Source organism: Anticarsia gemmatalis, chromosome 12 (genome assembly GCF_050436995.1).
Source record: "Anticarsia gemmatalis isolate Benzon Research Colony breed Stoneville strain chromosome 12, ilAntGemm2 primary, whole genome shotgun sequence".
In the NCBI taxonomy this organism is placed as follows: Eukaryota; Metazoa; Arthropoda; class Insecta; order Lepidoptera; family Erebidae; genus Anticarsia; species Anticarsia gemmatalis.
Genome location: NC_134756.1, coordinates 743,565 through 769,971, shown reverse-complemented (window position 1 = coordinate 769,971; position 26,407 = coordinate 743,565). Strand labels below are relative to the sequence as shown.

The window sequence follows — 26,407 nt, the reverse complement described above, 5'->3', positions numbered from 1 at the left end:
AAATTGGATATAAGGGCCACCGCAGACACGACAACATTGATCAACGATTTTACGATGGTGCATTTTCGTCAACTTCGTGCAATATTGTATGACGGTATGACAAATGTTTATTTTCACACGTTGTAGCGGAATCGCGCGTTTCAGCAACTGCCCCGATGTATCGCGACTTCATGCATTCGGAGGCTGTATAAAATTCAAAAGTTTTTGTCCCTGTTTCGTTGCCGTTAAGATGCGCCGGGTGGATCGATTTCTGAGGTTAAAATGTGGGTCCAAGCTGTCATTCAAAGAACTTTGACAGTCGTTGCCAGTAGTCTGAAGCTTTAAATTCTTGACAGTCTTATCGAAGGGTATTGCGTTATAGCCCAGCTGACTCAGTTGTGGAGGTAGGATAGGCAGTCGCTTTATATACATAACTGGTATCCTGCATCCGGGGAGACTGGAAGCCGATTCCAACACACTTAGAAAAAAGACTAGGCTGATAATGTTGTAGAATGTAAGGATGCTGATAAATCGGCGATTGTTCATGTTAAAGTCGACTGTCTACCGTTGCCCTTATTTTGTCTGGAATATACTTGTAATCCAAAACGGCAATGTTCAAAGACGTAAATAAAGATGTTGTATTGAATTTCCACAGTTCATTGATGATGTTAGACAATGCCTTTTAAGAGCTAAGGTTACAATTTATGAGTACTTGTAAACTTTGACACGACGTAAATAATGAAATGATACAGATGTTTGTACAGGTGAAAAAGTATTTTTATCTATATTTTTGTATTATAAATGTAAATGTAAGTACTTCATTGTACTTGTTTAATTTAAAATGGCTGATGCAATATGGGTAGAATTTAACTAACTTCTCGATTATATTCCGTGGATCGGACTTAGGCTAATATTTTTAACAACGTAAAATAGTGTTGAGGAAATTTAATTGAAAGTGTAAGAAGAAATGCATGAAAATCCATTTTTCACCATTCATATATTATTGTTGTCACTATGAAATTAGAAAAATAACACTTAGCTCTACCCCGGAATTGTTCCCGAGACCTTATGATCAGTAGTATATTATAATACACTTCAGGCCACAGATCCAGTTATTTATTCGTACTTATAAATACTGTCTACTTAATAATAGAATAGCTAAATAAATGTTTATACATTTTCAAATAAAACAACTCAGAAGCCAAATTGTAAGTGTTCTTGATACAAATAAGGAAATAGAATTTAATTTAATGTAGCTATAACGGACCAATTTGACGCTCAATTAACTCACTTAAAGAGTGAAATTAAGTATAGACTCGTTTTCTAGAACTTTTATATAGTTTTGTAAAATATGAATTTTTAGACTTCCGTACCTAAAATGTAAAAACGGAACCCCTTTACAATGCCTCCGCTGTCCGTCTGTCTGTCTGTCACCAGACTGTATATATAAAATGTAGTAGCTAAGAAGCTGACATTTTCACAAATTATGTATTTCCGTTGCCGCTATAACAACAAAAACTAAATATTAAGGGGGGGTCTCCATACAACAAATGTGTTTATTTAGTTTTTTTTACTCAATATAATGGTACGGAACCCTTCGTGCCCGAGTCCAACTCGCGCGTGACCGGTTTTTAATACTAACTTACAAAACTTAAAAAAGAGAAGACTTTTAGAGTCTGGTGAAGTAATTTGACATTATAAGTGATTAATTGCCTTTAAATCCAATATGAGATAGTTTTTAAAAAGCTATTAAAGAAACATTATGTAGAATACTGCGAATTATGCATCTTCTAGAGAAAACTTTAATTTGGTTTTTGATAGTTATGACTATGTCTATTTATGAATATGAATTTTATGAGCATACATACGTATTTGTAATTTTTTAGTTTTTAAGTGAGATAATTTGCATGTCCACATCTAATACCTGTGAGTGCTTTTTCTTCATAAAAACCATAATTCAAACATGCTTTACATATTTGTATGCCTATCGTCTTGTAAAAGTTATGGAAAATAATTTGCACCTAACACCCGGTCTGTTTCCACTGTTGGGTAAAACTCTTCTCTGATCTAATTCACCGGTCTCTATTTTTTGTCTTCTGCGTTTTAAACAGACCATCCTTCCGTGGCGTCTAATTAGCATATTCGCGTACTTGCATCGAAACACTCAATACAAAGTTAGTTAAACAAGTCGTCTCCTCATTATATTTCGTCGACTGCGCTTGAAATATAATAAGTAGGCACATTGCGCCAATTTTAGAATACTGCTTGACTTTTTTTTGCTGCTACTACTACTACTACTACTACTACTACTGGTGCTGTACTCGAGAGCCTTGTAAATGTATTTGTGATTCGTTTTTATTGTTATGATTGTTTTACGGTGTGTATTAGTTTTATATGATCTTATATAGAGGTATTGCTAGCTATAGCTATTCTCTAATGGACACATGGCGGTTTGATTTCTAAGTCGTTCTTGAAGTTGAAAATCTTAATCGCGCCCGAGACTTGCTCGCGTAAAAAGATTTCTTAGTCAGAAAAACAATTACGTATGTTAATCCAGGTTATAAACTAGAAGACATCTTTCTTTCTTAATCTACTAACGTTTCATTTTTGCATGAAGATTAAAAATATTCATATTAAATAATCGATTGATCACTTTGCATAATGTTAGTAATTATACACATTAAACTCTGCACTTTCGCAAGCTAATTAAAATCAAAGTTGTATACAAACTCAGTATTAATAAGCCCCTGAATAAATACCCTCACTATCAAAGAGACGCAAAAGTACCGAGTTTTTGGAACTATTTAATTAATGCTTATCTTTGAGGCAGGGCACAACTATTTCATGCTTAAGTTTGTTTTGTATATTAACACGGAACTTAGTGCATAATAATCGAGAGGTTTAATGCTAGGATGCAGCTCAAGTCTACTTAGTATTTACTTTTGAAAAACTTTTTAAATAAGACTCGCGAATATCTCTGAGGAAATTTCTTTCGTTGCAAGATTTGTTTATTCTTTTTATTTGTTTTTGAGTCTTTAAATGTTTTATTATTTTTCAAAGGGGTAATTACTTTGGCAGATTTCTTTTTCTGTTTGTTAATTGTGAGGTCTACTGGTGTAACTATGACCGGTCTCATAATTACGCTAAGTTTTTCCGCCATATTTAAGCACATAGAATCCTGGCTTCGCAACCCTGTCAATAGCTTTTGTTACTTCAGAGTATAATAATATTATGTAACATCCGAAACAGGTAACTGTTGAAACTATTTTTATAATGTAACAACTTATGCACACAGTTTTTATGATGCAAGAAATATACGACTACGATTCCAGTCGTAAGCGGAAACTACGAAAATATGTTAATGTTTTGTAAAGTTTTAGTTTAGTGAGATGGGTGAATGTTTGTTACTTATTCTCGCAAAGTGCAGCATAACTGCAGGTAGTTTGATGAAATTTGGCGCACAGATAATAATTATAACTTGAATAGACACATACGATGTTTTGCCTTCGTAAAATATTTTAGACACGGACAAAAAGCAGTTAAAATCAAATCTTCAATTAAAGACTTACAACTAGTAACATTACGTAAAGCGTAAAAAAATACCATCTTCCCAAAATGAAATACCAAACCCCTTAAGGTAACGACCAAATTATAGTTATAAATAATGTATATATTTGATCGGATATAAAGAAAAGATATACAACGATACCAAAGGGAAGAGAAAGGGACTTAGAAAATTCGCGAGATAAGGTACTTACGGGCCCTTTGATCCCTTCGAATAAATAACTGTAGGGTCGAAAAACTGACAAGATATAATATGTTGGGATATTCGTCTTGAAGGAATAGAACGTCTTAAATTAATAAGTCTAACAAATTGGTACAGATTGTAATTTGATGAGATTGAAATTTAATTATGTGGAAGTATAGATTGAAATTGAAATTTCAGTCTTTAGTCAATAAAGTTGTTGAATTAATATCACACGCCAGCCGTGATATTTATTTGGTTCTTAATAGTCTACCTATTATATCCCTAGAATTAGACAAAAGTTAAAAAGGACATTTACGATTCCTCATTATAGCGTCATCGATTGGTTAACTAATACAAGGTTACACATAATAATAACATCTTGCAACAACCTTATATCTTGCCTCATCCTTAAGAAAGTATATTTTCTGTGTAAAATTCCAATTATTTCGATGTTCACTTTTATTTCAACTGATTAGTTCAATCTACTAAGCGACTTTTACAATCCTTTTAGCTACGTCAAACAGCAAAACACCGTATTTCAGTACTACAAGAAACTGTTCCACTACAATAAATATATCAGAATCAAGGCCAAACATGTGTACTAAACACATTTGATTCATAAATCTAGACGAAAAACAACTAGTTCTTCATATTGGTGGTGACAAGAGCACTTGTAAGCGAAGTCAAAGCTTGACTGTGCTAAGTAGGTTGACACCAATTGGATATGATTTGCTTTCAAAAATAGGTTTTTTGTTATTTGGTTAACAGAAACTCGATTTATTGTTTGGTTAACGACTCATGAGTTTTATTTGAAGCTGTAAGGAAGAAGATAGGTTACCATAAAATTTATACAATTAAAGATAGAAACATAAATAAAAATTTTGTCTCTTATTCAATATAGGTACATCTACATATATATATTTAGCAAAGCCTTGAAAAATCAGTATCGAAACGAAAATTAAACTTGAGGAAAATGAATGATTGTTTGTATACCAAAAATGTATCTAAGATTAAATTTTAAAAGAATGAAGCGAGTTTATTAGACATTAATGTTTTCTTATTTAATAGATGCAATACTGAACAGTGAAGGAGTTGATTCTATGAGACACTTATGTGAGTATAATGTCGCCGATACCCGAAAATATACGGCTAAATAATAAATATGACAACCGAAAAATTCTCAATAAACACAGGTGTAAATAAACAGAAACATGGCAACAGAATAAAACTTCCCATCTTTCACGTACAGCCACACGTCCCTTGGCAAATTGACAATTTGTTCTCTATAACAAGGATCCTATGTTCAATATAAATCAATATCAGTTTTCCACTCGTTTATCCGATACGGACAAGAGAGAACAAACCCATTACTTATAGACCCAATAAATGTAATAAAGCATATTATAGTTCTGAGAAGTGGTAGTGACATAAATAGACGGTCATTTCCATTTTTGTCTATAGTCTATAGTCCGGATGCTTTAAGAGTTAAGTTAGAAGATTTGAGCTATAGGTAGATTTTTTTTTAAATTGCACATCATATTTTTAAGTGCAGACCGATTGGTAGTCGATCTATAATATAGATAAAGTGTTTGTTTTTCTGTCCCTACTTTTACGTGAAAACGGTTTAATCGATTTGGAAACGTCAGATGAAAAAAAATAAAAAATATATTGGGATTCTAAGTTTTTAAAAGTTGAATAAGAAGTTTAAAGCAAACACACTCTCCTCGAAATATTTTAAATAAATGCAACGTTTGTTAAAGTTTCTGTGATATTAGGAAATTTATTTCTGGTACATAATATCTAGATGTGTTACGCCTATGATCGAGGCAAATTATTGTAAACTCTGTGCCAAACCAACTCGTGGATTTTTGCCAAGAGACGTCTAATTCTATTAATTATGCACTGCGTGTAGTTTTAGTAATAGCTAGAAAATTGGCTAATGTTTGTTAGATTATACGAAGAGCCAAAGATTTTCACTTGCATAAAAAAATATGATTAGTAAGAAATTATTCTTAAAAATCAGGACATATGCAGGCTGTTTGTTAATACCGCACATGATGTGGTTGAAGCGGCGAAATGTGCTGTCTATACAATTAAAACATAAATGGAAGTACGTAGAATCTTTTCTTAAAGATAAATTTCGCTTAAATAATAAAAATTTTGTTTATATAGGAAAATCAACATCAAATCATTTACTCATTTAGGTCAAATGCTGACACTTATCAATAATACAGAGAGTGAACTTATTTTACTTACTGAGAAGAGCCGGCAAGAAAATATTGGCCGCTCTTTTTACTCGCCAAATGGGTTTAACAATATTTCTATCTATACTATAATACTATAATATTATAAAGCTGAAGAGTTTGTTTGTTTGTTTGATTGTTTGTTTGTTTGTTTGTTTGAACGCGCTAATCTCAGGAACTACTGGTCCGATTTGAAAAATTCTTTCAGTGTAAGATAGTCCATTTGTCGAGGAAGGCTATAGGCTATATATCATTACGCTACGACTAATAGAAGCAGAGAAGCAGCAAAAAATGTTACAAAAACGGGGAAAATTTTGACCCATTCTCTCTTATGTTACGCAAGCGAAGTTGCGCGGGTCAGCTAGTCAGGTATAAATCATTGGTGACGTAAGGAGTAGAAGTAGCTACTACCGATTCTACCAAACGCACTTTTGGCATAACATAAATCAATATACTAGGATAGTTTGTAACCACAAACTTAAATAAACTTATAAGAAAGAAATCTATCCACAAGTGGCAACAAAAGAATCTAATTGACTGTTCAAATGAACGGTTCTCAAACGAATACAACACAAATAAATTGGTACTCATAGATCCGTATTATTACAACGGGTTATTTACGTATTCAAAAAAGTAATAAACTTTGTTCAACAACTTTTGTAGCGAACTCTACTTAAAGTTTCCGTGACTCATCACTTTTGTACTCAAGCAGTTAATTTACCGATCGTATAAACTTCAAGAGAATCGTGTTGCTTTAAAACAATTTTTTTCTTATATTTTTTGTTAGCCGTAAAACTTTTATTAGTGCCGGATCGGTCTATTAATTTACTTTAAAAGCCTTATTGGCGTCTAAAAATCTTTGAGATAAATAACGGCTGTAATCTCGAGCTTTGTGATTTTTATGAGGCTTAAACAGTAAATTAGGTATTATTTGATAGGAGAATATTGTTTGCGCAGAAAATAGGGATCGAAAAGTTTAATTGAAATATCAGCTGGTTCTAATTTTTTTATATATAAGACTGTGAGAATTGGTGGATATTTTAAACTAGCTGACCCGCGCAACTTCGCTTGCGTTACACAAAATTTTCTCCGTTGTGTAACATTTTTCGTTGCTTCTCCGCTCCTAATGACCGTAGCGTGATGTTATATAGCCTATAGCCTTCCTCGATAAATGGGCTATCTAACACTGAAAGAATTTTTCAAATCGGACCAGTAGTTCCTGAGATTAGCGCGTTCAAACAAACAAACAAACAAACAAACTCTTCAGCTTTATTATATTAGTGTGGATATTTTAAACTAGCTGACCCGCGCAACTTCGCTTGCGTTACACAAAATTTTCTCCGTTGTGTAACATTTTTCGTTGCTTCTCCGCTCCTAATGACCGTAGCGTGATGTTATATAGCCTATAGCCTTCCTCGATAAATGGGCTATCTAACACTGAAAGAATTTTTCAAATCGGACCAGTAGTTCCTGAGATTAGCGCGTTCAAACAAACAAACAAACAAACAAACTCTTCAGCTTTATTATATTAGTATAGATAATCATAGAACATCATAATACGCCATCTTCGTTAGAAGCTAATTGCGTTTGTGCGTCCTAGCAGCATCATATTCTGCAAAGTGAATGCTTTCTTCCGGCTACATCAGTAGCATCAAAACCCAATTATTTTTTTAACCTTTGAAAACATAACCCTAAAATCAGTAAATCAATCCTGAGCTACAGTTAGTGACTAGTATGATCCAAAGGTAGGTAGGTAGTATACTCAAGGTTCAATTAAGATAATAATCAAAATACTCCAAATCTACAAGCAAGTCTAGTACCTCAATATAACGTTGAACTAGTCCTTATATTGATCTTCAGAAAATATTCTGTATTCCCATTTACACATTTTAGAAATATTTCCAAAGTAAGTAATATCACTAATGGCCTACAAGAAACATCAAGTTTTACATTTCCAATACTCAGATTGACATCAAAAACTTATTTGTTCAAAATAATGATTTGTTTGAAGAAACTTGTACTGAAACTAATAACATGTTTATTTCTCATTTACTTACTAATGATTGTAAATAAATATAGTTTGCCGTCTCCATTAGTTTGAAACTTTGCCTGTAATTTTCATAATGGCTGAAGTGTATTGAAGAACATTTCTAAGTAATATCTTCTGTAACGCGATTCTCTACTGTCGATACTATCGCGTATCGAGAGTTTGACATTTAAAATGTACTGGAAAAAATAACTTTTAAACGAATGGTACTGACTTTTTATGTACCCTCCAAAGCACACTGTTTGAAAGATATTTATATACCTAATTGAATAAGTATTTTAATATGTAATTTTTTTATTTAAGACAACTATTTGTGGATCGCACAAATAATTGTCTCATGTGGGAATTGAATTCACGACCTCCCAACACAATGCACAATGGTAGCGTGGTGGCCACCTTAACCACTTCACCACAGAGGCTGTCTTTAAACATACCATCTATTTCTTTGGTCTAAGATGACGTAACATTGCTTTAATGGCTTGAATTGTTGTTCTTTTTTGGGTTGCTTAAATCAATTAATGTAATAGTTTAAACTTGGTTAACCTCACTAATTAGCCATGTTCCGTGAGGTTTTTGGTGCGGTCAGTCCATTAGTGACCACTTAGTGAAATGAGAGATACAATAAAAATCTGTTTGTTTGAAATGTACATGTTGCCAAAAATCTTTAATATAAACATATAACCTAAGGCTTTATGTCGAAAAACAAAACACAGTCATGGATTTTTCTAAACACCAATATTTCATCGAGTATGTTAGTATTCGGGGGCAGCTGAAAATCAGTAGTTAGCCTAGCACAGCTTACACTGGGCATTCCTTCAATTCCGCATTGTAGCCCTTTGTTGCATTATTAAATTATGTATTTTTGTATTGTGTCTTGACTATTTGTAAAAAAAATTAATAGTTTGTAGGTCAGAGACACACTACATGGATACAACATAGATCCATCAATATTTTTATTATACTTTATTTCTAACAACTTTTACTATTTTAGTGTTCAGTGGTGTAAAAAATTCGCCGGCTTCACCCATTATGTTTTCTGACAACAATAATAATTTTAGTGTCATCGTAAAAAGTCCATTTCACCACAATGTGTAGCGGAGCATTCATGCGGATGATGTCGGGAGCTGGGAGATGTTGTGACGTGTTGCATGGACACGCTATACTCATGGATATTATGGTTTATAGATGTTTGACCTATATGGGTAGATAGTGTAGAGTAGACAGTGAAATTACGAATAAAATAATAGTTTTCTAACTCTGCTTCTGTGGTACTGTGCGTATGCGACAACACGAGGTCTCGGGTTTGATTCGTTACGCTGGCAGATGCTTATGTGTTTTCTAATTTGTATAACAATATTGGTGAAATTAGTGGCATGCCTGGTATAGAGTAAAAGGTTCGCCCTGTATTACAGGGAACTGGTATTTATTGGCGAAAATTAAGTGTATTTCACAAACTGTTACGTACACTTTTGGGTATAACATGTAGAAATGTTGCCAAACTAGGTGTTTTAAGAAGTAAGACCTAGTGCAGAGGAAAGCAATGCCCCTTACCATCAGCTCCGCCAATTTTATTACAAGCGGACTAAAATCGTTCATTATGATGTAACTTAATTGACCAAATTTTTAGCAACACATACATATATATTATATGAGTGTGTATGAATAACTTAGATGTTTACGATACATTTTCCCTGCTTCTTATCTTATCAATTAATGACGGAAAATTTAGCCACAAAATGCTGACACAGTAGACTAAAACAATGCCTCGAAACACTTATTCAAAATTTCAACACAGATTCAATAGCTCAAAAACGAACGTTCATTTTCAATAAAAATGATTCATACCTTTTTGTTTTGACGATGGAACGCGAACGATTAATTCTGTCAGCCATTTTGTGGTTGCCTTTAGGAAATATTAAATGTGCGGTTGTGATACAAAATGATGATATAAACCTCTGATGGATTGTTTTTAGATTTTCATTGATACTTGGTTTCATGGTTTTTAAGGTCTTTTTTTATCGATAGTGTTTATAATACACTACTTTTATATAGATAGAGGGTTAAAATATTTCTTTTTAGTGGGTTAGTGCTATTGTTATTAGTTATGTTTCTTGTTTTAGCCCTATGTCCTACTAAATACAAAATCTTGACATTTTAATAAGTCTTACTCATATTATGATCGTTTACGAGAATTGTAGGTATGTATAATAATATTAGTTACTCTTTTCCGAAAAAACTACTCAACAGATTTTAATGTAATTTGGAACACAAATAGTTTGTAACTTAGATAAATAGATAAGATACTTTTTACCGTATCTTTTCACACGAATGAAGTCGCGGGCGGAAGCTTGTTAGGCTACAAAAAATTATGTATGCATGCAGCTGCTAATATTCAAAATAGTAATGTTTTTTTTGTTTTTAATTTACGTACAATTAAACAATGGATTGGATGATTTGAAAAAGAATTCATAGGCTTATAAAACACTAGCTGACCCGCGCAACTTCGCTTGCGTCACAGTAGAGAGAATGAGCCAAAATGTTCCCCGTTTTTGTAACATTTTTCACTGGTACTCTGCTCCTATTGGTCGAAGCGTGATGATATATAGCCTATGCCTTCCTCGATAAATGGGCTATCTAACACTAAAAGAATTTTTCAAATCCAGTAGTTCCTGAGATTAGCGCGTTCAAACAAACAAACAAACAAACTCTTCAGCTTTATAATATTAGTATAGATATTCCGGAAAAAGGAACAAGATACTATTTTACCTACTAAACTAACAACACAGGCCATCCGACATCGAGTACGTCTAAAAACAAAATTTCGAAATAGTATCTATAAATAACCCACAAATTAAATTATCCATACATCTTCAAAGTACAAAGATGAATAAAACTCTTGAAACTTAATGGATCGTATCTCATCTAAAGCACTTGGAGTCCGAACTGAGTAACGTTTTCAAGTGCAGGCCAGTCTGTAGCCAAGTGGGTGTATTTGCAATGCTAAATAGTTTACATCTTATGTACCGAGTTGCAATAAGCCGGGTGCAAATGTTTAGTCAATAGTGCTGCTAGAGAAATGAATATTTGTAGTGATTAGCGTTAAAATTGAACGATTGCTTAAGCTCCTTGCATGATACTTGTACTTAGGTTGTGAATTATATGAAGAATAAAAATTCAAAAATATGAATTTTATTTTTTTATATTTCTGTTGCTTCCGGCCCATGAATGCCATTATGAAATCAAAATCAAATTATTAATTCGTTTAAGTCAAACGTTGATACTTATAGAAGTCGTTACAAACACTGAATCACCCATTAGCTCGGAATATGGGTCACTCTTGTTCATGGTGTTGCAGTGCACTGTGGTCTTATTTTCGGCATCACTTATTTTATGCATATAAACATTAAATATTTAATGATCAATTAGATTTCTTGAATAAGTTAAGAAAAGGTAAGAACTTTCAAATTTCCACTAATAAGAGGATTTCCACTTCTATATATCTTGCTATGAGAGCTCAAATTTCAGGTATGACAAACATACAGGCAATGGAATTAACAATAAATAGGTTTTATTTATTCGAAATGTGCTGATGTTACTTAACTAATTGTAAACACTATAAAAAAAGACCTTTACCCATTGACATTAACAAAATCAACCCATCCAATAATTCTTCACAATCACTTCTACCTAAAAATAAAGGTAGCCTTTAAAATCTGAATGACAAAAGCGAAACGTCGTAACTCACGGCTCATTCAGTATCAGGTGGAGCCGTTTGTTACTGACACAAAAAGTGTTTCGACATGTTACGTGATACGTGAGCTTGCTTTAGGTAGACATTTTTAACGTTCGATTGATACCTGACTGGAACAAATTTTGACAGGTATTTTTGCAAAAGGATATTATTTTTTATTCTGAGAAGCGTTTAGGTTATGTAGTCATAAATTATGATAATAGCTAGCTGATCTGCGCAGGTTCACGCGCTTTCTGAAGGTCAAACAATACTTCAGTTCCTTAAGTGATTAAAATAACTTTTGACTTACTTAGGACTAAAGTTTTAACTGCATCAATGCTGACTTACGAAAAAAAAACACAAATGTTTAAAATCCTTCACTATTTTGGATATTGGGACAGGTTTTCTTTAATTACATCATAGCTTGGTAATCAACCAAAGGAAAAAAAATGGTGTATTAAAATACTCATCATCTAAGAAACAACGCTACCAATAATTTATATTTTTAAATCTCTTAGGTGTTTGACCTCTACCATAACAAGACATTTACACCACAATTGACTTAATGTGTCTTCTCCACAAACTACTTTTTCTTTCACAACTACAAAATAAAACGTGCATGCAACTGCAACGAGACACGTACATAAAAACTTTGTACATTAAGTTGCTTGTACATTAAAACCTCAGGTGTTTGTCCTCAGTTAAAGTGAACACAACTTAGAAGACGGTGTATCGTTAAGTCTGATACAAGTGTGTCTGGAAACTTTTTTGTATAGATACTCCACTATTATCTTTTCTTGCCAGTTCGTCTCATTGGCATTACCTGCCGAACTTTTGTTAAATTCACTCTCTATATCATTGACTATCATAAGTGTGAACATTCGACCTCAATGAATAAATGATTTAATTTTAACAGTATCTAAAATAAATATTCGTCTAGGTGTCACTTCAGAATATGCGTCGGTTTCATCGTAACAACAGCATCTTACAGCAGAATGCAAAAATATGTTTCAATTTTAAGTACGAATCATTAATATTTCACAGATAATAGAAGATACAGAATGAAAAATAAAAGAAATAATTTTAAACAAGATATTTAGTGTCGCCAACAGTGTACACGTTAAAATGACAAAGTCAACATTATAACAGTTAAAAATAGTTTAAATTTTGAGAATTCAGTGGCAATAAAATTAACGTCTTTTCCGTCCCACAATAACACGAAATTTGCATTTTTCTAAGGATTTTTTCTATAAATATCGTATTATATTTTCATTTTATTTATAAAGACGATAAAAATGTAAACACTTTCTAATTTCTGCACTAATACGTTGCAATCCTCAGGTGTTTGTCCCCACTTAGCTCGAAAACTGCTGAACTTGCTAGACGCTATGTTATTATCGTTTATCGCTGTATATTAGCACATACACGAGTATACATGTGCTAAACTTATATTATAGGTGCTGGAGTTTTATGAGATTCTGTTTGGAAAGTTTCGATAGAGAAATAAACAGATGCCTTGAGTTAAAGTTTATTTTTAAGTAACTAGTCTTTATAATATACTTATTTAATACGGGCAAATAGTTTCTTGCTAGGTAATAGCTTTCCCAGGTACTATGTATTACTTACTAATATGTAGATACTTAATTATATCTTGTGACTATGTTATTGGGACTGAAGTAATATGAAAATATGCACAATTAAAGTTCGTAAGAAAGCACAATTGAAACTGAAAACTAATATTGGGAAAACGTTTCAAGACTTTTCTTAGTTTGAAATCGAACTTGGGACTACGAGGTCGACAGTCTCATAAGGTACTTGTAGGACCAAAGAGGAAGTCAGAATTCAAAATTTCCTTTTATATTATCTTGTAATTCTTAATTACAACAATTTTAATCTGTTTTGAATTAATAAAATTACGATGTTTGAGTACTTCAATTCTTCTAATTATATAAATAAACATAGCTTTTTAAATCTTCTGGGATTATTACGGATTCTCTTTTCTTTTCTTTATCAGTTTGATACAAAGAGGTACAGACGCGGCAATATAATGAAATATGTCTCAGGTTTGATTCCCAGCTTACGATTAGTTGATGAATAAGTAAAATATTCACTATGCCGATAGCGTTTGCGGGCCGGTCATGTCGAGAGAGAGGTACGGCAAAAATAAATTTGGAAGATTGGTGGGCAGACCTTTGACCAGCAGTGGGATTCATAAAGTGGGCTGTTTTTGTCCAGATATCATAATATTTTTTTCTTATATTGTTTCATTATACTAGTCTATTAAGAGTTTACGACGTGTGATAGTAGTAACTAGTAATGCTTCGATATCTTTACCTGTTACGGTGTGACGTCATAAGAAAGTGAATGTATTTTTTTTACTGCGTGTGTGTGTTTTAGTTTACAAACAGTTGGCTCGTTGGTCTAGGGGTATGATTTTCGCTTAGGGTGCGAGAGGTCCCGGGTTCAAATCCCGGACGAGCCCAAATTATTTTTATTTTACATACGCATTTTTGTAAAAACTTGCAATAAACTTAAATAATATAGTTGGACTTAGAATCTGACCCTTCTTTCATTCCGGAAGGAGACCCTTGTCCAGCAGTGGGACGGTAATGAGTAAAATTTATATTATTTAAACATATTTGGAGGTGATGTCTTTCCAAAGGATCAGGTGCGTAGTAATCGTAAACGGCGGTCCTGTATGACAACATGTATGTATGTGAGTGAAGAAAAGAGAGTTTGTAAGGATCGTACCTTGTGGCATTATTTTGTCTCTACCTATCCCTATTACAACATGACGTGATTTTATGTATATGTATGTATTTAAACATAGGATACTGGGGTAATAGTCGAAAGATCAGACAAATTCGTAGGTGGAAACTAATACTTATATACTCATATATTACTAGTAATATTGAAATTAGTTTAGTTTCTAAACTAATACTAGTCAAACATCATACTTGACACATTTAATGAGTACCTATAACAAATATTAGAGCTCAAATACTACGATGTCTGAAGATTAATTTATTTGATTGTGTAAACAGTTAGATATTAACTAATAATGTTTACAGACTCTCTCAAGTATACTTCCGTACTGTATTTATGGTGTCAATTGTAAATATCTATTTACCAACTGCTATTTTAGGCATTTAGAAGCAGAGTTTGAAAATTACGGGTTTCCAATTTATAACTTTGCTAGACTACAATGACATGAAAATCTAATTTATTTATGTATTACCACCTTACATTAACAGTATTTAGTTCACATGTGAATTATTGGTACATTAGAATTTTCTGAATAAAATATACATTATCTGGGGGCACGGAAGTGCCCCCGCAAGTCGAGCAAAAAAAAAGCGGCACGGCCGTAACATCCTTTTCTCGAAGCAATTCGGGGTATTTTTGACACCCCTATAATTTCGTAGTGGATTAAACAAGAAGCCTGGATTTTCAGCAACTAATCAGTCATTGTATAAACACGGTATATTTAAAATTTCATTCAATTTGAACCAGTAGTTTAAGAATGACAACTTGTTAAAATTTTGAATTTTGTCACTCACTGATTCACTGACTCACTGACTCACCGATCATCAAAAGTCTAAGGTACTTCTAGCAGACTTAGAAGCTTAAAATTTAGAATACAAATAGGGTTTAGTGTCTTAATCATGGGAAAATTTCAATATTTTCTAATTTCGGTCAAGTTTTCTAAATACACTAACTGCAACAATAACTTTGTAATCCCATATAAATGTATAAGATTACAAGGTTACAGTTGCAGTTAATGAATTAAATTATTATTTCTGTAGAAAATAAAATAAATAGGTGTAAATATGTATCTACTATATGAGATATAACGGGAGGGGGTATAGGGTGGGTAAGGGTGTTTAGCCCATGAAACTGAACAACATTCCCATAGGAAAATATGTTGAATTATGAAAAAAATACGGCTTTCCATACAAATTGGACTTATGTTTGCTCTATTCGCTCTACAAAAAGAAGTGAGATGCCATCAAAAACATTCTGTAAAAACCTCAAGTCTCGCCGTAAAAAGTTGTGAGATCTATATAATACCAAGTCGATTAATCTATTTAGTCTCTACTTAAAGGACCTTCTGTCTTAAGTTATTACGTATGTTATTATCATGCCAATTTAAAAAAAAAATACCTTTAAAACAAATAGATCGACTTGGTCATCGCAAGAAAACACAAATTCGCCATTAACATTTCAGGAGCATTAACTTCTCGTCGTGCTGTGTAGTGTGATACATACTAATAATCAAATCATGCGATGGCCAGGTCGGTCTATTTGTTTTAGAGGTATTTTTTTTAAATTGGCATGATAATAACATACGTAATAACTTAAGACAGAAGGTCCTTTAAGTAGAGACTAAATAGATTAATCGACTTGGTATTATATAGATCTCACAACTTTTTACGGCGAGACTTGAGGTTTTTACAGAATGTTTTTGATGGCATGTATTAGACTATAGATATAGATATAGAACATCGTAATAAAAAATGTGTGGAATAGCAATGAAATCAAAATCAGATGAGCGATCTTTGTCGTGAAAGCGTAAAAGATAGTCAGACGAGTTCTTTCCTAATCTAAGGCCGAATGGTATGGATAAGGGTGATCACGTTCATCCATCTAAAAACAAGCCGTGACTACAGTGATTTCCCTCATATTGACGTACTATTAAATTACCATGTCAGTTTTCGGTTATGGTTTCAATGTTTAGCAGCAAATCATTACCGAAAGAAAAGCTGAAGCGATTTAGATGAACATTTACATGGTGATAGATTACATTTTGGAAAAAATATAGGCATACTTAATACCCAAGCAGACAGAGTCGCTGGCTCAAGCTGGCTGCATATTATGTATTTGAGCCATTTGATACTTTTGAATACACATTCTCCAATTGGTAAGACGGTTGTTTTAAAAGTGAAAGGCACGCACCATTACTTGCGTCATTGCGATTTTAGCTTGAATACTGTCTTGTATGTGTTTCTTTAAAACTGTTACATAGCTGGCTCGTTGGTCTAGGGGTATGATTTTCGCTTAGGGTGCGAGAGGTCCCGGGTTCAAATCCCGGACGAGCCCAAATATTTTTTAGGGTAATGAGAAGGTGCTATTTATCTTCTGGTCTTTTGGTTTAACAGCAAATGCTTAGCTGGGGCGCATTAACGCCTTTAATTTTTAGGACTTCTTTAACTTTAACTTTGGCAAAAAAAATCTAATATAGTGATTTTTCCTTTACGTGCATAAGGCGATTTTTTTGGTCAAAAGTATGAACTGGCTACCAAGGTCATAAAAAAGATATGGTAAGACAGGCCAATACACACTATCTATGTAACAATTTTGATCTAAGAAGCAAGATCAAATATTTTCAAATCCCGTTACATTAAAAATAATTTGGGCGCGTCCGGGATTTGAACCCGGGACCTCTCGCACCCTAAGCGAAAATCATACCCCTAGACCAACGAGCCAACTGACTTATCAAACAAAAGAAACGTACAAAAGGCAGTGTAGAGCCAAAAATCTTACATAATAATGTGTTACGTGCCTTTCCGTTACACAACGAAGGCTATTTCATCAACTTGTTATCACATGTGGCTTTGCTTGCATGGATATTGTTAAAATAGTAGCAGTAATAAAACCTTAGAGCATGAACTAAGTGTAAGTGAAAGTCCCGTCAAAATCTAATAAGCCATTTCCAAGATTAGCCGGGATCTGGGGGCACGGAAGTGCACCCGCAAGTCGAGCAAAAAAAAAGCGGCACGGCCTCCTTTTCTCGAAGCAATTCGGGCTATTTTTGACACCCCTATAATTTCGTTGTGGATAAAACAAGAAGCCTGGATTTTCAGCAACTAATCAGTCATTGTATAAACACGGTATATTTAAAATTTCAGTCAATTTGAACCAGTAGTTTAAGAATGACAACTTGTTAAAATTTTGAATTTTGTCACTCACTGATTCACTGACTCACTGACTCACCGATCATCAAAAGTCTAAGGTACTTCTAGCAGACTTAGAAGCTTAAAATTTAGAATACAAATAGGGTTTAGTGTCTTAATCATGGGAAAAATTTAATATTTTCTAATTTCGGTCCAGTTTTCTAAATACACCAACTGCAACAATAACTTTGTAATCCCATATAAATGTATAAGATTACAAGGTTACATTTGCAGTTAATGAATTATTATTACTGTAGAAAATAAAATAAATATGTGTAAATAGGTACCTACTATATGAGGCATAACGGGAGGGGGTAAAGGGTGGGTAAGGGTGTTTAGCCCATGAAACTGAACAACATTCCCATAAGAAAATATGTTGAATTATGAAAAAAAAACGTCTTTCCATACAAATTGGACTTATGTTCGCTCTACAAAAAGAAGTGAGATGCCATCAAAAACATTCTGTAAAAACCTCAAGTCTCGCCGTAAAAAGTTGTGAGATCTATATAATACCAAGTCGATTAATCTATTTAGTCTCTACTTAAAGGACCTTCTGTCTTAAGTTATTACGTATGTTATTATCATGCCAGTTTAAAAAAAATACCTTTAAAACAAATAGATCGACTTGGTCATCGCAAGAAAACACAAATTCGCCATTATTAACATTTCAGGAGCATTAACTTCTTGTCGTGCTATGTAGTGTGATACATACTAATAATCAAATCATGCGATGGCCAGGTCGGTCTATTTGTTTTAAAGGTATTTTTTTTAAATTGGCATGATAATAACATACGTAATAACTTAAGACAGAAGGTCCTTTAAGTAGAGACTAAATAGATTAATCGACTTGGTATTATATAGATCTCACAACTTTTTACGGCGAGACTTGAGGTTTTTACAGAATGTTTTTGATGGCATCATTATTTTACAAGTGACGTTCCACCTGTGGCTTTAGTCATGAAAATTTTTCTTCTATCGGGATGATTTTTCCAAAAATCCTATCTGAAATGCTGCTTTACACTCTCTAAAGAATGTACATGGCAAGTTTCAGCTTATTGCGTTCAGTAGTTTCGGCTGTGGGTTGTCTGTTATTCAGTCCATCACTCATTAACGGAAGAGTTTTATTACATAGATTACCGAAAGATAAGAATTGCTGACCATTACTTTAAATATTTATGTTACGTTTCATGCACAATAGGCATTGTTACAGCTCTTGGGTTATGCTTATATTTCGATAATATAAGATGCGTGAATTGTGCAAGTTATAACATAGCGCCAAGTTAAGAACGTAACTTTAAAAATTAAGTACGTTATAAAAAATGGAATGGGATAAAAATAAATTAAAGGCAGATTAATATTTGAGGAGGCCAAATTATTAGAAGACCAGATTATAACATTAGTTAATTCATTTCGTCGATGATAGAACTAAAGTATTTACTGCTTGGCAAGAACTCATCGCGTTCCTCTTAGTCTAGTGATAGCACGGCTTAATACAGCCTAACCATACAAGTAATCTCGTTTAAAAATGCTACACCAATAAACATTTCTGTTTTATTTGTAAAACAAATTATGAATACTGTTAAAAAGTTAATCGTTAATCATGTACTTAGGTCCTTAAATGGACGCCAGGTTTGCGACTAGCAGAGGTGTACAACGTTCAGAATATAGAACATATTCGACCCGCAGGCTTATGCAGCTGACAGTGGCTTGTCAGATACATCGACTTTATATTCGAAATACACAGCAGTATTAATCACAATTTAAATTAGTACCAAGACTTTATACGAAGTTGTCGGACTATAGAAGGAAATTGTTAAAATTAAAACTACACTGACCGAAATACCAAACATATGTTATTTGAACACATTGTATCGAGCGATGTCAACATAAATAATTTACATACGTGCTTTCTACGCAGTTACGTCACGAATTCGAACTGCGTATGCGCATTTTTGTCGCCTTTCACTGCCGTGCGCCCAATACTCATGTTAAAATTTATTGTAACAGTCAGCTGGCTCGTTGGTCTAGGGGTATGATTTTCGCTTAGGGTGCGAGAGGTCCCGGGTTCAAATCCCGGACGAGCCCAAATCTTTTGTACAGGGTTTATAAAAATCTGAAAAATTTAATAATAATAATATAATATTTGGCTATATTTCTGCCGAATGTTGAATATAAATGCGTTTTATACGCACGAGTTTTTATTTTATCAACATGCACTAGAACGTAATGAAAATAATATGTATCAATGGTAAAACTATATAATAATATCTATATCTTACACCGCAAATACTACTTTAATACCCATAATAAAGATTAACACAGCGTAACTCCGGTATATTATCATAAAAAGCAATAAATATTATTGGATTACTGATAACTGTTGTTTAATAAACAATGATTATCATTTTGGAATTTCCTTCTGTCCACCAATCAATTCTGTATATTTTTCCGGCAAAGTCAAGATTTAAACAACTCTAAAATTATAAAAAAGCACAGCTGGCCGTTTGTAGCCACATTACAAAAATATTATATATCTAATACAAATAATATTCATCAAATCAAGCTTTTTCCTATTGAGTCAGGCAAGGATAAAAAAACGTCACTTCTCCAAACTGTCATCGCTTCATTAACTTACAAACATTTTATATCATATTGGTTCATTCAGAACTTCTGGTTACGAGTGCTCAAGCCGTTACCAACGTGCGAACTACGTCATAATCAAAGAATCATGGCAATGTGACAATGTGTAAGTGCGAGCGAGAAACTCCGATAAAATGACATGACTTAGTTCGCACTTTTGAAATGGCCCCAGTATATGTGTTACTGTAAAAGCCCGAACGGTGGTAAATCCTAAGATTTTCCGGTATAACCTAAGATTTACCAACTCGCAATGGTAAAAGTCCGAATAATTATTTTATTTCGAACTTTTACCTATATTCACTTGATGATGTCGAGATGTCACCGGAGCCCCGCTTCGCGGGGCTCCTCCTACTTAGTGGTTAAAAAAAAATAACCACGAAAGCTAAGGTGGGAGCTTCGCTTCGCTCGCTCCCACCTTAGCCTTCTAACCTAACCTACCCATGTCGCTGTGCCCAAAACTCCTTCTTTATAACTATGTCACAGTATATAATCATACCGTGAAATAGTTATAAACATAGTTATAAAGGAGGATTTTTTTATATACCGTAACATAGTTTTTAAACTCCGGCTTGTTCGGACTTTTACCATTGAGAGTTGGTAAATCTTAGGTTTTACCGGAAAATCTTAGGATTTGCCAGAGTTCGGGCTTTTACAGTAACATATGAACCCGATTCTTTTAAAGGACATGGCCGATAAATAATATGATTTGTGCTTAAAGCAATACTTCTTGTATTTTCTCATGTAGTGACTATATTATACTCAACAGTTAAATTGCTATGTAACACAATATACAAAGTATCATTATCATTAATTAAGATATTGGATCACATAATATTAATTTTGTAATTCAGGAAGTATTGGTAACAGCAGCCTTAGAACATCACGTACTGAGTGTGTGGTTATATTGATAGCGTGTAGCGATAAACTGAATATTATTATACATTTTATAATTATCTAAAAACAAAAAATAAGCAAACAACTCGATTCTCTACAACTATCGACTATAATAAAAGTTTTGTATGTTTGTCAAAAAAAATGGATTCTTTGACAAAAATATCAATAGCAAAAGGATATCTTGAAAAAAAAATAGGAAAAAACGACATTATATTTCCTTTTTGGCATAGGTTCCCCTAACCACCTTTACTCGAGGCGATGTTTCGTTCTGTACCTCAATTTAAGCATTTCATTTTTTTTCTGAAACATAAAAGAAAACCGAAATAGGAATCAAAAAAATGCTAGAAGCTTCTCTCTTCCAGAGCTCTAAAAACAAATTCGCAGGATGCTTATCAACCTAAAGCATAAAACCCACAAAGGTCTAGCAATAAATAACAAAAAAATAAAAAAACTGACAAATATTTTCTTATTTATTTCTGTAATATTATAAAGGTAAGTTTTTTAGTTTGTCTGGCAGGGGTTGACATAAATACGGTCTGTAAGTGCCTTTGTTAAGACGGCTTGTCTAGTTGTCACAATATACCTCAGACCTAGGTTTCATAAGATTATATTATTATTTTGGTTAGTTTGAGTATTCTGTGTAAATTATGTATGTTTTATTTCTTTAATTTAGCTTCATGTTGAATAAGTTAGTTTTATGCTGTATTTTTTTAAATATTTTATTTTTAGGGCAAAATATGTCAATGTAATTTTAACAGAGTGACTTGGTACTACAGAAGGCATGTTCTCTCAATAACACATTTCTCGTTTAGGCTTGATTTGGTAGTAAATTGACAATTAACTATACGGTTATAACTGTTAACAAAATTAAATACAATAACACAACCAAACTAATGAAACATTCGACCATTATCAATCTTAAACTTATGTTTGCTTGACGTTTCGGCCAGGTTATCCGTTTGTTCAATTTGGCTGGTCCTCTTTACCAAATCAATAAAAATGATGCACAATCGAACACATATCCTTATAATATTATATCTAAGAAGGCTGTCATTTACTCTAAACTACATCTAGTCGTAATATCACAATACATTCACGTGTCAAGGGACAGGCGGTTGCGTAAATCAATCTATCTTCCGTGTGATTGAGCATCGTTTCCCTCAAGTTCAAGGGTAAGGAAAGGTCATTAATTAGATAAATGAGTCCCATGGCCAAAGTCTTCGGAGAGTGGTGTCGTCAATTTACACGGTTCAATGAATTGAGATCTCCTGGGATATTTCGGTTTTGCTTCGTCAATGGGTGAAGAAAGATAAGAAAGTGTTGAGCTGGTTAGTTGGGTCGTTGGTGTGTGAATAAATCGGTTTGTAGTAGATTTTGTATGGGAAACCTTCAAACTGTTTTCATATAACGTATACATTCCGTATACGTTATATGAAAACAGTTTGAAGGTTGCTAAATGAAAATAGTAATACTCCAATGAAGAAAAAACAGCATGAAACGTTTTTTTTAGTAAATTATTCCATTTAACATTATACCGACCGATTGAGCACATAAGCGATCGAATATCGACCCAAAATATTCTTTACTATGCTCTACTTTAACCAATTTGCTGCTTTTAGATCACGATGAGATAACATCTCATTGCGCGATACTTGATGACTTTCACTACACTGACAAACAGCCGATACCATTCAAAGCTCATTTTTAACAAAACAACAGTACTAAGCTCAAACACCGCAAAGCAATGGAAAGCAAAATGCAACATTGAACAACACTGTAGAGCACAATTACACAAAAAAGCACAATAAAGCATACTTCAATGTTATTTTTTCCCTCCAAGGTAAAGAAAAGTCTATACTTAGTTTAAAAATTGCAGCTTACGATTACAGCTACCAGCTAATAACATCAAATGATGTATGATTACAAGTCGTTGTATAAACGACTAGCTGACCCGCGCAACTTCGCTTGCGTCACATAAGAGAGAATGGGTCAAATTTTTCCCCGTTTTTGTAACATTTTTTACTGGTACTCTGCTCCTACTGGGCATAGCGTGATGATACATAGCCTATAACCTTCCTCGATAAATGAGATATCTAACACTGAAAGAATTTTTCAAAACGGACCAGTAGTTTCTGAGATTAGCGCGTTCAAACAAACAAACAAACAAACAAACAAACAAACTCTTCAGCTTTATAATATATAAGTATATAAGTATATAAGTATATAAGTATATAAGTATATAAGTATATAAGTATATAAGTATATAAGTATATAAGTATATAAGTATATAAGTATATAAGTATATAAGTATATAAGTATATAAGTATATAAGTATATAAGTATAAGTATAAGTATAAGTATAAGTATAAGTATAAGTATAAGTATAAGTATAAGTATATAAGTATAGATTTAAGCTACTATGTATATAAATACTTGTAGTGTGTAGTAAAGGCTTCATTTAGTACTTGAGTGTGCAAATTGAGGTGTTTATTCTGTGACCTACATAGATTAAGTGTTAAGATGGTTTCATATAGAGCTGATTTTGTAGCAAAACTTGTAGTTATTTATTCGACATTATTTAAAAGAAGGCTTTGGGTAAATTAGAAGACGATAGAAGAAGCTGGAGCATATGTCCAACCGATTATCAACTATGGCAGTCAGTCTCATTGAAACCAACTAACTATCAAGGAAAAGTTCTTAAATACACTATTTACCATAATTTATACTGGATCGAATGCACAATACACAGGTACACTATCTTTACCTTTGTTCCTATAGGTGGTGGGACGGATAACCGACACGACCAGTGAAAGGTCGGGCTCAGGAGCGAAGACTCATGCTCTTCATGGCACAGAGATCTAGGTTTTCGTTAGAGGTGATTTGGGAATATTAGTTGAAGCACGAATTCTGAAATACCTATACCCTGATAAATAATACCCTACCCGGCGATCATGAAAGAGCTAGAGCAGAATAATGTATTTTTTTGGTATTTCATTTCTTAGTACATGTTCTGGAAACGCAAGTGTATAAAAATCAAGAAATATAAAATCACATCTAATTTCCACAAGAGAACGAAACCAAAAAACATCATGTTACAAATATTTTATTTTTATTCATTTAAATTCAAATATTTCTCATATATTCAAATTATCATTCATTTAAACAGTGTGACAGTCATCTAAACCTAATACAATAATATACCTAGTATTTCTATTGACACACAACTTAACATAGTTTGTTCAGCATCAGCTAACATAATGAGGCCTATTGTTTATAATGTGGTTAACTCGACTGATTCAGTATGGAAACTGAATTATTATGATTTAGATGACTTTGTTCAGCAATTAATGTGTGTTTGATGATAAATTAAGAGTAGTTTAGAACTAATTGTTGATTAAAATATGTAGTCTTTTTTCGAACTACCCACACAACAAATTTTCTTCTTAAATCGCAGGAAAGTTTGATACGGAATTAAAGTGTACTTTTTTTTTTCTAAACCCATTATTGTCCCTAGTGTGCTGTCTAAGGGCCTCCTTTCAAACAAAGGAGGGGTTATGAGTCTAATTACTTTAGTTACTTGATAATAATTCGGTATACAAATATTTTCAGGTTAAAGATATAATCACATGGGAACCTAACCTCCTAGCATGTAAAGACAAGGTTACCATATTAAACACTTAGCCACGCTGTCATTCGTTTCACCCGCTCCGCTACCATTGTCGCTGTTTATGGCACCCAATCCTTATAGATATCGTAATCAGTAAGTGAAAGGTATACCAGTTTATCTTAAGATATTATGTTTTTATTAAACAGTCAGTTGGCTCGTTGGTCTAGGGGTATGATTTTCGCTTAGGGTGCGAGAGGTCCCGGGTTCAAATCCCGGACGAGCCCAAATATTTTTTTTGACTTACTTGGGTTTTGTCATCCCTTACGCCCAAAAGATTGATTTCACTTCTCTTGTGATCAATTTTCAAATAGTGCGTCTCATCCAACAACTAAGGCAGTTAATATCAATAGGAAATAAAAATTAATAGACTTTGAAAAAACAGCTAACTACGGTATTTTAGAGTGCTAATATGGACTTCAACATCGAAGTATCTACAATACAGTTTCAAATAAACAACAGTATTATAACACAAATTAGTATCTTTGTATCTAGGTCACGAGACTGCTCTCAAACGCTGACGCGACTGAGCGCTTTCTTCACAAATACTCATTAAATCAAACTTTATTGTATGCTAATAAAGTTAATAAATCAACATGCTTGCACTTTTGTATTGCGGTGGTTCTTGGGCTTGTTTGTTAATTGATAGCTGTTGAAGAAGAGCCTCGGATGCAATGTTCGCGGATGATAAATTGTTGGTAAACAAAATTTAGAATTTGAACATCAGTGACCCGCAGTTTATTATAGCTTCAAAAACATTTTTTTTGTTTTTATCTAGCCTATTTCTGTGTCCCACTGCTGAGCAAAGGCCTCTTCCCTAGACTTCCAGTCCCCTCGGTCGCTTGCTGCTTCCGGCCAATCTTCCAGGAACACGTCTATGTCGTCCCGCCATCTCCGTTTGGGCCTTCCCCGTTGCCGCCGACCATCTTGAGGCACCCACTTCGTGGCTATATTAGCCCATCTCTCAGGGTGCATCCGGTGAACATGCCCGGCCCAATTCCACTTCAAAAACGTAGTATTGTAAATTACAATCTAGATCAGTGGTTCCCAACCAGCGGTCCGTGGAATGCAAAATATGGTCCGCGAATGATTTAAAAAAGTTCAGGTTGATTATTACACTTTATTTTTAATAGAACTACTACTACTCGTACTTACATAGTGGTCCCTGTTAACGAGAATAATATAAAAGTGGTCCCGTACTAATAAAAGGTTGGGAGCCCCTGATCTAGATAAACCGTGTATGTCAAGGCTCTCTACTAAGTTGTCTGCTATAGTAAAGTGGTTTCATGCAAGTTCAATTTTAGACTCTCTGATCATTTGGCCTGTGTCCATCTTATGCCCATGATTCGTATACTTACTTACTCCGTTAGCCCAACGATCCAAAACGTGTCTTGGCCTCCGACACGAGAGAACGCCACTTGCCCGATCTTTGGCCACTTCTTGCCAATCACCAGCTTGAAGCTCCCTCAGATCCGCCTACACTAAATGATTCGTATAGCGTCGAATAA

General features: G+C 33.6%; 1 protein-coding gene and 5 non-coding genes across 6 annotated transcripts in view; 5 read left to right on the top strand and 1 right to left on the bottom strand.

Moving 5' to 3' along the window:
* Dop2R (dopamine D2-like receptor) overlaps positions 1 to 26,407 on the top strand; it is a 280,079-nt gene that overhangs the window by 116,051 nt on the left and 137,621 nt on the right. The window lies entirely within an intron of this gene.
* TRNAP-AGG (transfer RNA proline (anticodon AGG)) lies at positions 14,158 to 14,229 on the top strand. Its single transcript has one exon. It is a non-coding gene; the product is annotated as a tRNA-Pro (tRNA).
* TRNAP-AGG (transfer RNA proline (anticodon AGG)) lies at positions 16,776 to 16,847 on the top strand. The gene has a single exon. It is a non-coding gene; the product is annotated as a tRNA-Pro (tRNA).
* On the bottom strand, positions 17,162 to 17,233 carry TRNAP-AGG (transfer RNA proline (anticodon AGG)). Its single transcript has one exon. It is a non-coding gene; the product is annotated as a tRNA-Pro (tRNA).
* Positions 19,715 to 19,786, top strand: TRNAP-AGG (transfer RNA proline (anticodon AGG)). The gene has a single exon. It is a non-coding gene; the product is annotated as a tRNA-Pro (tRNA).
* TRNAP-AGG (transfer RNA proline (anticodon AGG)) lies at positions 25,055 to 25,126 on the top strand. The gene has a single exon. It is a non-coding gene; the product is annotated as a tRNA-Pro (tRNA).